The sequence below is a fragment of the Scyliorhinus canicula genome, chromosome 13 (assembly GCF_902713615.1).
Source record: "Scyliorhinus canicula chromosome 13, sScyCan1.1, whole genome shotgun sequence".
Lineage (NCBI taxonomy): Eukaryota > Metazoa > Chordata > Chondrichthyes > Carcharhiniformes > Scyliorhinidae > Scyliorhinus > Scyliorhinus canicula.
This window is the reverse complement of record NC_052158.1, coordinates 11,921,662-11,933,474: the sequence shown is the minus strand read 5'-3', so window position 1 is coordinate 11,933,474 and position 11,813 is coordinate 11,921,662. Positions and strand designations below refer to the sequence as shown.

General features: G+C 52.4%; 1 long non-coding RNA gene across 1 annotated transcript; it reads left to right on the top strand.

The window, feature by feature from the left end:
• The first annotated feature begins 554 nt into the window (after nucleotides 1-554).
• On the top strand, nucleotides 555-10,550 carry LOC119975442. Its single transcript, XR_005462764.1, has 2 exons — nucleotides 555-839; nucleotides 10,201-10,550. It is a non-coding gene; the product is annotated as an uncharacterized LOC119975442 (long non-coding RNA).
• Nucleotides 10,551-11,813: the final 1,263 nt, after the last annotated feature.

The following is an 11,813-nucleotide window of genomic DNA, read 5'->3' as shown; positions in this document are numbered from 1 at the left end:
AGATTTTGGACTATTCCACTCGCCTGCTGCCTGCAAGGCTATGATAGGACGTGTTTACGAGGGACACAGGAAGGCAATGAGCAGACAAAAAAATTCCCTGGCAGGCGGCCAGCTGAAGCTGTAATATGTTTTAATGGGTGTCACAGTAATTGTTGTGAGATACCGCAGTTCACTGAAACATACCCCTGCATGCATGTAATACAAATTCCTACTTTCAGCTCAGTCCGGAATCTAATTGGTTTTTAATCCACAACACTGAAAATCTGCAATACAAACACAAAATGTTTCAAATTCTCAGCAGGTCTACCCTGAGGTTACTCTGCCGCCTAGCGGCACAGATCAACAGCACCCCCCCCCCCCCCCCCCCCCCCTCCTCTCACAACCCATTAAGCAATTTGACACATCTCCCTACAAGAAGTGAGCCAATACTCTACATTTACACAATGTAACGTCGAGTTTCTATAACAGAAATATTTAAAGACCCTAAAGCCTGTGATCTTTATTGACAAGTGCAATCACATGTTTCCTACTTTTAGTTCGCTCCCACTGCCTCCCTCACGGGCACTTTCCCCCAACCACGGAATTAAGAACATGTTTTTAAATGTTCTCACCTACATTTTATTCGCCAGGTAATCAATGCCTTTGTTCGGCTCTCTCACCGTTCAGCGTGAACCCCATGGACGGTCGCAATCTGGGAGATGACGGCAACACTTAAGAATCTGACAAGAAACTTGCGGCTTCCCCCCAACGTGAACAAAGTCTAATCTTCGCGCGCGCACAAAACATACAGGAAACTCCCTGAGCCCGGGAAATATGGTCAATAACCCTGAAGAGAGAAAGTGAGTTGCCATTTCTGGTCTTTCAGCAGAACTGGGAAAAATAGCAATGTTATAGATTTTGAGGGATTGAATTGGGTGAACATGGGAGAAAGAATGGAAGGGAAAGTCTTTAATAGCGCGACGAGCAGGACAGATTAAATGGAATAGGGTTTCAGGCTGAAAAACGAATGGGAGTGGGGACCGCACAGGCAAATAAAGAAAAGATGTAACTAAATTAGGTGTGAATGGTCAGATAGCAGCTCTCCAAACTAAAAGTAAAGGAATTTTAAAAATAAGCAAGTAAGAAAAAAAGAAAGACAGCTACAGAAAAGCACAAAAGAATATGGGACCAGAGACATTGATGTAAAATTCAATTATGATGTGGAGATGCCGGCTTTGGACTGGGCTGGGCACAATAAGAAGTCTTACAACACCAGGGGGAAGATTCACCAGGCAGGAATGGTCCTTCCAGTCAGGGAATACTTCAGCAGTCAAGGGCATTCAGCCTCTGATCTTCAGGTAAGCGTTCTCCAAGGCGGCCTTCAGGACTCGCAACCACTTCCACCCTATCCCCATAACCCAATAACCCCTCCTAATCGTTTTGGTCACTAAGGGCAATTTATCATGGCCAATCCTCCTAACCTGCACGTCTTTGGACTGTGGGAGGAAACCGGAGCACCCAGAGGAAACCCACGCAGACATGGGGAGAACGCGCAGACTCGGCACAGACAGTGGCCCAGCAGGGCATCCAACCTGGGACCCTAGAGCTGTGAAACCTCAGAGCTAACTACTTGTGCTACCGTGCTGCCTATGAGGAGAGGTTGAATAAACTCGGTTTGTTCTCACTGGATCGAAGGGGGTTGAGGGGTGACCTCTGTGCTGTACTGTTCTATTATAGAGGCCTACAAAATTATGAGGGGTCTAGACAGAGTGGACAGTCAGAGTCTTTTTCCCAGGGTAGAGGGGCAATTACGAGGGGGCATCGGTTTAAGGTGCAAGGGGCAAAGTTTAGAGGAGATGGATGAGATAAGTTTTTTACACAGAGGGTAGTGTGCCTGGAACTCGCTGCCAGAGGAGGTGGTGGAAGCAGGGAAGATAGTGACGTTTATGGGGCCTCTTGACAAATACATGAATAGGATGGGAATAGAGGGATACCGACCCCGGAAGTGTAGAAGACTTTAGTTTAGACGGGCAGTATGGTCGGCACAGGCTTGGAGGGCCGTAGGGCTTTTCCTGTGCTGTACTTTTCTTTGTTCTTTGTTCAGACCATACATTTTTATTTTTATTTGTGTTGTATATCTTTATTGCAATTTAATTATTCTGTTGTGCCAACAATACAGTATGTCAATAATATATTTGTAGCGCAATACAGTCATATAAATATTTCAGCATATATCAAACCTCATGCATTAATAGCGAATACTAATGCGTATTGATTTGGCACATGATTATAGATACTAAAATGCATTTGATAACGAATCTTTTTAATTATGGTCATCAAACATGTCATCAAATAATGGGACTGAATACAGTCAACTTTAAAAATGTTGATTTGATCGAATCCAAATTTGGGCCGAATGGTCTGTGAACCTTCAAAGACCTATTATTATACCTCGGAAGACTTGACTTCCGGGCGGCGAGCGAGGAGGTCGCAGGGAGAGGGGCTCCCGCAAGCGGCAGACAAGAAGAACAACCCCCCCCCCCCGACAGGCCGGACGGCGGAGGAGGAGCGCCGGCAGAGGAGCCGGAGTGGCAGCGGAGGAGCCGGAGCGGAGGAGCCGGAGCGGCAGCGGAGGAGCCGGAGCGGCAGCGGAGGAGCCGGAGCGGAGGAGCCGGAGCGGCAGCGGAGGAGCCGGAGCGGAGGAGCCGGAGCGGCAGCGGAGGAGCCGGAGCGGAGGAGCCGGAGCGGAGGAGCCGGAGCGGCAGCGGAGCGGCGACAGCGACGGCAGAGGAGAGGCAGCGACAGGGGGGCCCAACAGCAGCAGGTCCATCCCCTCTCCCTCCCCCCCCCCACGCGGGCCAGGAGCGGTGCGGCGGCGGCGGCCCCTCTTCTCTTCCCCCCCCCACGCGGGCCAGGAGCGGTGCGGCGGCGGCGGCCCCTCTTCTCTTCCCCCCCCCCACACGGGCCAGGAGCGGTGCGGCGGCGGCGGCCCCTCTTCTCTTCCCCCCCCCCCGCGGGCCAGGAGCGGTGCGGCGGCGGCGGCCCCTCTTCTCTCTCCCCCCCCTCCCAACCAGCAGCGGGGACCCCCCCCCCAGCCAGCAGCGGGGACACCCCCCCCCAGCCAGCAGCGGGGACACCCCCCCCCAGCCAGCAGCGGGGACACCCCCCCCAGCCAGCAGCGGGGACAACCCCCCCCCAGCCAGCAGCGGGGACACCACCCCCCCCCAGCCAGCAGCGGGGACACCCCCCCCCCCAGCCAGCAGCGGGGACACCCCCCACCCCCCCCCCCCCCCAGCCAGCAGCGGGGACACCCCCCCCCAGCCAGCAGCGGGGACACCCCCCCCCCCAGCCAGCAGCGGGGACACCCCCCCCAGCCAGCAGCGGGGGACACCCCCCCCCCCCAACCGGCAGCGACCACCGGCCCACTCGCCCCTCCCCCCCCCCCCGCAACTGCAGTGACCACCACGTGGCAAGGACAAAGAGACAAAGGGACTCTCTCTCTCTCTCTCTCCTGGTTGAGTGGGGAGAGAAGACAAAAGAAAAAAGAGACTTGTATTTTTGTTCTTCCCAAAAGAAAACTGGTAAAGAGAAAAGGGGTAGGGGAAATAAATTTTAAAAAAAAGAATAAAAAAAAAAAATATATATATATATATATATACATATATAGATATATAATAATAAATAAAATAAAAATAGGGTGCGGAAAAGGGGGAAAAGAAGAACAAGGAGAGAAGAAAAGATGAAGGGGAAGGGGGAGAAAAAAGTGCCAGAAGGGAGCCAAGAGAAAGGGGGCACCGGAAGTAGACGGGGCAAAGGGAAAGCCAGCTCGGGCGAACGAGTCAACACGCGAAGCGGCGGGAAGGATGTTTCGCCGCATCCAGAAGAGCTGGACGGGCGGGCAACCTCTCCCCTGGGGTTAGAGGGGGGCGTGAATTGGAAGGAAGCCTTTGCCGAGGTGGTGAGGGAGCAGCTGCAGGCAATCAAGGCAGAGTTAAAAGCAGACGCAGAGGCCGCAGCACAGGCAGCAGTGACCAGGGCCATGTCAGGGGTGCAGCAGGTTCTGACCAGATTGGAGAAGAAAGTGGATGCCCAAGGGAAGATACTGGAAGCCCAGGGGGCAACCATTAAAGAGCTGGAGAAGGCAGCGACTGACGCGAGCGACCGGGTCATATCCCTGGAGAGGGGAATGGTGAAACTGAGTGCAACACAGGGGAGCCTGAAGGGCAGGGTAGACGACCAGGAGATCAGCTCGAGAAGGCAAAATATTAAGATAGTGGGCCTGCCAGAGGGGATAGAGGGTAGAAATCCCACAACATTCGTGGCTGCGATGCTGGGCTCCTTAGTGGGGCGGGAAACTTTTCCCACCCCACCGGAAATGGACAGAGCTCATCGGTCACTGCGCCCGAAGCCCAAGGAAGGGGAAAAACCGAGAGCAGTTATAGCCAGACTGCACCGGTACCGGGATAGGGAGACAATCCTGCGCTGGGCCAAGGAGAATAGAGCCTGCAATTGGGACGGGCACGCCATCCGAATCTACGAGGACTTTGGAGCGGACATAGCTAAGAGACGGGCGGAGTTCAACAGAGCGAAAGCAGCTCTCTATAAGAACAAAGTACGTTTTGGTATGCTGTACCCAGCAAAACTCTGGGTCACATACCAACACAAGGAATATTTCTTTACAGCCCCTGGCGAGGCGAATAGATTCGTCGAGGAGCACGGGCTGGAAAAACGCCATGGGAAGTAGGGACGAGGGGCCCATGGCAAGGAGATACGTCATGCCGACGGGGGGGTGGGGAGGGGCGAGGCAAAGCCAGCTCCCTCCCCCCTGGCAGGAACACCCAGAACGGAAAACAACCCAATGCCCAAGGGCCCGCTCCAGGTGGGAGGCCAGGCCCCGGCACGAGGGAACGGGAATACTGGAGAGGGGAGAGGGGAAGCGGGACAGCAACCTCCGAGAGGGGAGCCACCGTGCTAGCAGGAAAGCTAGCGAAGGGGGCGCGCAACAGAGCAGGGCCGCAGCGCACCCCCAACAGGGGGGAAGGCGCCAGGCAGGGGAGGGGGGGGGATCACCCATCAAAGGTGGGAGAGCAAATGGGGACAGGAATGGGGGAGAGAGGGGCAATGGAGGGGTATACAGGGGTATCCCCGAAAGGGATAGAGCGGGGGGGGGGCACTCGGGGGGCGAGAGACCAGGGAGGGGAAATGCAGGGACGAAGGGACAAAAGAGGCCAGTAAGGGAATAGGGCCACAAAGTGCCACAGACAAGGGCTTGAAACAGGGAACTGCTGCAAGCACCCACCCAGTACGGTCTGTGGGTGAAGGGCCCCCCCGGAGTGCAGGGGACTACCCGCGTGGCGGACACACAGTGGACGGCCATGGCGGGTGTCCCCGGGACAAGGGGGAACCCCGGAGCGCAGGGACCCGACCGCATGGGGAGAGCAGTGATAGTGGACATCCTGGACGGCCCCCTAACAAAGGGAAACCCCAAAGGGCAGGGGCGCGTCCACCGGACAAATATGGTTAACCCCACAGGAGCAAGGGGGCAGAAGCCCCCCACCAGAATAGTCACCTGGAACGTAAGGGGACTTAACGGCCCAGTGAAGAGATCTAGAGTCCTCACCCACCTTAGAAACATGAGGGCCGACATAGTCTTCCTCCAAGAGACGCACTTGAGGGAGCAGGACCAACTGCGGGTAAGAAAGGGCTGGGTGGGACAAACCTATCATTCCTGTTATGGGGCAAGGGCCAGGGGGGTGGCGATCCTGATTGGCAAGAGGACAATGTTTAGGGCGACAAAGACGGTTACGGACCCAGGGGGACGGTATGTCATGGTCAGCGGGGCCCTGGATGGGGCGCCGGTAGTTCTAGTTAACGTGTACGCGCCCAACTGGGACGACACGAGCTTCATCCAAAAGACCATGGCAGAAATCCCGGACATAGCGACGCACCGACTAATCATGGGGGGGGACTTCAACTGTGTACAGGACCCAACGACGGACAGATCAAACCCCAGAACGGGGAAAACCTCAAACATGGCAAGGGAACTCAGCCACTATGTGGAGCAGATGGGAGCAGTAGACCCCTGGAGATTCACCCACCCGGGGGAGAAAGAATTCTCTTTCTTCTCCCCAGTACACAACGTGTACACCAGAATTGACTTCTTTGTGGTGGGGAAAACGGTGCTTCCAGAGATAGACAAGGTGGAATACTCCGCAATTGTGATATCAGACCACGCTCCACACTACATGGATGTGCGGCTAGAGACGGGAAGGGCCCAGCGCCCCAAATGGAGGTTGGACGGTGCCTTACTAGCTGACAAGGCCTTCAGCGAAAGGATAGCGCAGGCCATAGCGGAGTACACTGAGATCAACCAAAACGGGGAGGTCTCACCCTCCACGTTCTGGGAAGCGCTTAAGGCCGTACTAAGAGGGGAAATCATAGCCTACAAAGCGCAAAGAGATAGGGAGGAAAGGGTGGCTAGGCAGAAGCTGGTCGACTCCATACTGGAGGTAGACCATAAATACTCCGAGGCCCCGACTGTAGAACTCCTGGCGGAGAGAAAAGAATTACAAAGGAACTTTGACCTGCTCTCCACCAGGAAAGCAGTACACCAACTCCGCCAGGCACGCGGGGCCCTATACGAACACGGAGACAAAGCCAGCCGCCTGTTGGCCCACCAGCTGAGAAAGCAGGCAGCCAGCAGAGAAATTGCGCAAATCAGAGATACCAGAGGCACGTTGGAAACAGAACCAGAGAGGATTAACAAAACCTTCAAGGCCTTCTACCAAGAGCTGTACACCTCAGAGCCCCCAACGGGGAAGGCTGGGATGAACCGGTTTCTTGACGGACTGAACATACCAGTTGTGGGAGAGGGCAGAAAACGGGATCTGGAAGCACCACTAGCACTGGGAGAGATCATGGAGAGCATTAGCTCCATGCAGGCGGGGAAGGCGCCGGGACCGGACGGATTCCCGGCGGACTTCTACAAAAAATTTGCGACAGCGCTGGCCCCGCACCTGCGGGAGATGTTCACAGATTCGCTAGCTAGGGGCACGTTGCCACCCACGTTAGCACAGGCCTCAATCTCGCTGATACCTAAGAAAGACAAAGACCCAACGGAATGTGGGTCATACAGACCCATATCTCTGCTGAATGCAGACGCCAAAATACTGGCCAAAATCCTAGCCAAAAGAACGTGATAATGACCCCCTCCGGGGAGAGAACACAAGAGGTGATCGTCTCCCTGGACGCAGAAAAGGCCTTCGACAGAGTCGAGTGGAAATACCTCATAGAGGTACTGGAGCGGTTCGGGCTTGGAACAGGGTTCACCGCTTGGGTAAAGCTCCTGTACAACGCTCCCATGGCGAGTGTACAGACCACCAATACCAACTCCCAATACTTCCAGCTGCACAGGGGCACCAGACAAGGATGCCCACTGTCCCCGCTGCTGTTCGCACTAGCAATTGAACCTCTAGCAATCGCGCTCAGGGCAGCAAAAAATTGGAGGGGGATCCGAAGGGGAGGTAGAGAGCACAGAGTCTCACTCTATGTGGATGATCTGCTCCTCTATATCTCGGACCCACAAAGCAGCATGGACGGAATCATCGCGCTCCTGAAAGAGTTTGGAGCCTTCTCGGGCTACAAACTCAACATGAGCAAAAGTGAGATCTTCCCATTACACCCGCAAGGGGGGGGGGGGGAGGGGGGGGGGGGGCAGCACTAAAGGGGCTGCCGTTCAAACAAGCCCGACATAAATTCCGCTACCTGGGGATCCAAATAGCCCATGACTGGAAAGGGATCCACAAATGGAACCTCACCAGCCTGACGGAGGAAGTTAAAAAGGACCTGCAAAGATGGAACACACTCCCGCTCTCCCTCGCGGGGAGAGTTCAGACGATCAAAATGAACGTACTGCCCAGGTTCCTCTTCCTGTTTAGATCCATTCCGATCTACATCCCCAAGGCCTTTTTCAAAGCGCTGGACAAACTCATCATGGCGTTCGTATGGGGGGGGTAAAAATGCTAGGATCCCAAAGAAGGTCTTACAAAAAACAAAAACCAGGGGAGGGTTAGCCCTCCCGAATCTACAATTCTACCACTGGGCAGCAACAGCCGAGCGAGTAAGGGGATGGATCCAGGAGCCAGAAGCTGAGTGGGTGCGTGCGGAGGAGGCCTCCTGCATGGGAACCTCCCTCCGGGCCCTCGCCACGGCAGCACTCCCATCCCCACCCAAAAAACACTCCAGCAGCCCAGTGGTGACAGCCACCCTCCAATCCTGGAACCAACTGCGGCAGCAACTTGGCCTGACCAAAATGTCGAACAGGGCTCCCATCTGCAACAACCATAGGTTCAAACCCGCACTGACCGACGCCACCTTCAAAAGGTGGAGGCAGGACGGGGGAACACTGACAGTCAGGGACCTATACACGGACGACAGGATCGCAACACTGGACGAACTGACAGAGAAATTTCAGCTAGCTGGGGGGAACGAGCTACGGTACCTGCAGCTCAAAAACTTCCTACGAAAGGAGACAAGGACGTACCCACAACCGCCACGACAGACACTACTGGAAGACCTACTGGACGCAAGTATCCTAGAGAAAGGGAACTGTAGTGACATGTATGACCGACTGGTAGATAGGGACGACACCGTACTGGACGCAACAAGGAGGAAATGGGAGGACGACCTGGGGATGGAGATAGGGTGGGGACTCTGGAGCGAAGCACTGCATAGGGTCAACTCTACCTCCACGTGCGCAAGGCTCAGCCTGACGCAACTAAAAGTGGTACATAGAGCCCACTTAACAAGAACCCGTATGAGTAGGTTCTTCCCGGAGGTGGAAGAAAGATGTGAGCGGTGCCAAAGAGGCCCGGCCAACCACGCCCACATGTTCTGGTCTTGCCCCAGACTTGTGGAGTACTGGACAGCCTTCTTCGAGGCTATGTCCAAAGTGGTGGGGGTGAGGGTGGAGCCATGCCCGATAGTGGCGGTCTTCGGGGTTTCAGACCAGCCAGATCTATTCCTGGGGAGGAGGGCGGACGCCCTTGCCTTTGCCTCCCTGATCGCCCGCCGTAGAATCCTGTTTGGCTGGCGGTCAGCAGCACCGCCCAGAGCTGCGGACTGGCTGTCCGACCTCTCGGAATCTCTCCAAATGGAGGAAAATCAAATTTGCCATCCGAGGGTCAGACGACGGCTTCCACAGAACGTGGGAGCCATTCATGCAACTGTTCCGGGACCTATTTGTGGCCAATGTACAAGAGGAAGAATAGTCGGGGGAAGGTAGCGGGAGGGGGGGGGGGGGGGGGCTACAGGTTCGTTACGGGGGTTCGATGGCTAGCTAAGGCCCAAAACCAAGCTAAATAAACATGTTGAGGGGGGGGGGGGGGGGGGCGCAGTTACTACTACGAAGATGCTTACCTGTAAATATGTATGTTAATTTTTGCGTGTTTGTTTTTTTTTGTTTCTCTCTCCTAACAATTTGTAATTTGTTCAACATAAAATATGAAAACTGAATACAAACATTTATAAAAAAAAAAATTATACCTCGGAAAATGGAAAATTTAATGGAAAATTCTTCCCTGCAGCACCGACATTATGCCAGCAGATGGCGGCAATGCGCTTTGTAACAATCAAAGACTTCACACAGCGAAAGCCGATGAATTAAGTTAATCTGTCTTTGGGGTGCTGGTTAAGAGAGGAATGTTGTTCAGGACACTTGAGGCACACACGGCTTTGGTTTAATATCTCACCGGAATGACCACAGCTGAACGGAGGGAGATAGGAACAGGAGTGGGCCATTCAGCCCCTCGAATTTTTTCGGCTTTCAATCAGATCATAGTTGAGTTCACCCCAACTCCATCTACCCACCTTAACTTCTTAACCGTTGATACTCTGAAAGCTCCATTTGTCCAAGTATCCACATTTTGCATAGACACACTAAATTGGAGAATTCCACATTTTACATACATACACTAAATTGGAGAGAATTCCTCATTTTACATACATACATTAATTGGAGATAATTCCACATTTTACATACATACACTAAATTGGAGAGAATTCCACGTTTACATACATACACTAAATGTCGAGATGACCTTTCATCACTGTTGAGAGGATGTTTCCCCTCATGGGATCAGAGAGCAGTTTCTCTCAGTAAAGTAATAATAATAACAATAATAATCCTGAAACCTGAAACATTAATTCTATTTCTCTCCACAGATGCTGCCTGACCTACCTGGGCTCCAGTGCTAGATGTGAGTGGCGCTCCAGTGATAGTTCCCTTATCGTTGAGTGTGAAAAGAGTGGGATCCAGTCTCAGACTTCAGCACATAGACTGGAGCGATATTGCATAACCCAAAGTAGTCCAGGGACACATGTAGGTGGGGAAGAAACATATACAATTCAATTCTTTCGTTACTCACCTTCTGGCAGACAAAACTGAATCTCACAGTTTACTTCTCTCTAAAGATTTTATCTGTATAATTTGATGTATTTCCCTAAACCAACTCAGTGACGACTCTGTAAAATTACTTACTGGTTATTAAAGTGCTTTGAGATGTCCCAGTAAACCTTGATTGCTGGCTGTTAAAGGCGCATTGTAAATGCTATGGGAAGCTCGATTTGGCCCAGTATCCACATTTTACATACATATAATCCATTAAGTAAAATGGAACTTCACAGGTTCAGTCCACAAGACAAAAAACAATCAGGACTGGAGTAGGCTGTTCAGTCCTTCGAACATTCTCCTCCATCCAATAGGATCATGGCTGGTCCGACTTTCCACACATCCACATTCCTGTACTTTCCTCCTAACCCTTGAATCCTTACCATCTCAGCCTTAAATATACACAAGAACTCTGGCCCCACAGCTCATTGTGTCAAGGAGCTCTAAATACCCACAACCGTCTGTGAGAAGGAATTCTTCCTCATCTCAGTCTTAAATTGGCACCACATAGGGGCTGGTTTAGCACAGCCGTCCCAAACAGGCGCCGGAATGTGCCGACTAGGGGCTTTTCACAGTAACTTCATTGAGGCCTACTTGTGACAATAAGCGATTATTATTGTTATTATTATTACTTTACTGAGAGAAACTGCTCTCTGATCCCATGAGGGGAAACATCCTCTCAGCATTTCCCCTGCCCAGCGCCTTAAGAATCTAACATGTTGCACAGAAACAGAGAAACATAGAAAATTGGGCAGGGGAGGCCACTCGGTCCTTCTAGCCTTCTGCTCCTTTCCCATTTAGTACTCTAATGCCGTTTACCCCCATATAATTTGATCCCCTTTGCCCCAAGTGCTGTATTTAACTGCTTCTTCACCACGTACAATGTTTTGATCTACAGGACTTCATGTGGTATCGAATTCCACTAGAGAAGAAACAAATTGATGATCGATTGCAAAGTGGAAATTACTGAATGCTTGCCAATAATGAGCAGGAGAAGGCCATTCAGCCCCTCCAGCATGCTCGGCCATTTAATAATATCCTGGCTGATAGGAAAGTAACCTCATATCTGCATCCCACCTATCCCCGATAACTTATCCGCCAACCTTGCTTACCAATAATCTGTGCCCCTCTGCCTTACAAATATTCAAACTCTACTTTCAAAATTGATGCAGAACGAGAGTTTCAAAGACTCACGACCCCCTGAGAAAAATAATTTTGCCTCATCTCTGTTTAAATGGTAGGCTTCCATTTTTAATCAGTGACTCATAGCTCTACATGCAACTACAAGAGAAAACATCCTCTCCACATCCACCCCATCAATACATGCTGTATCTGAATACTGGGCCACACGGTAGCATAGTAGTTAGCACAGTTGCTTCACAGCTCC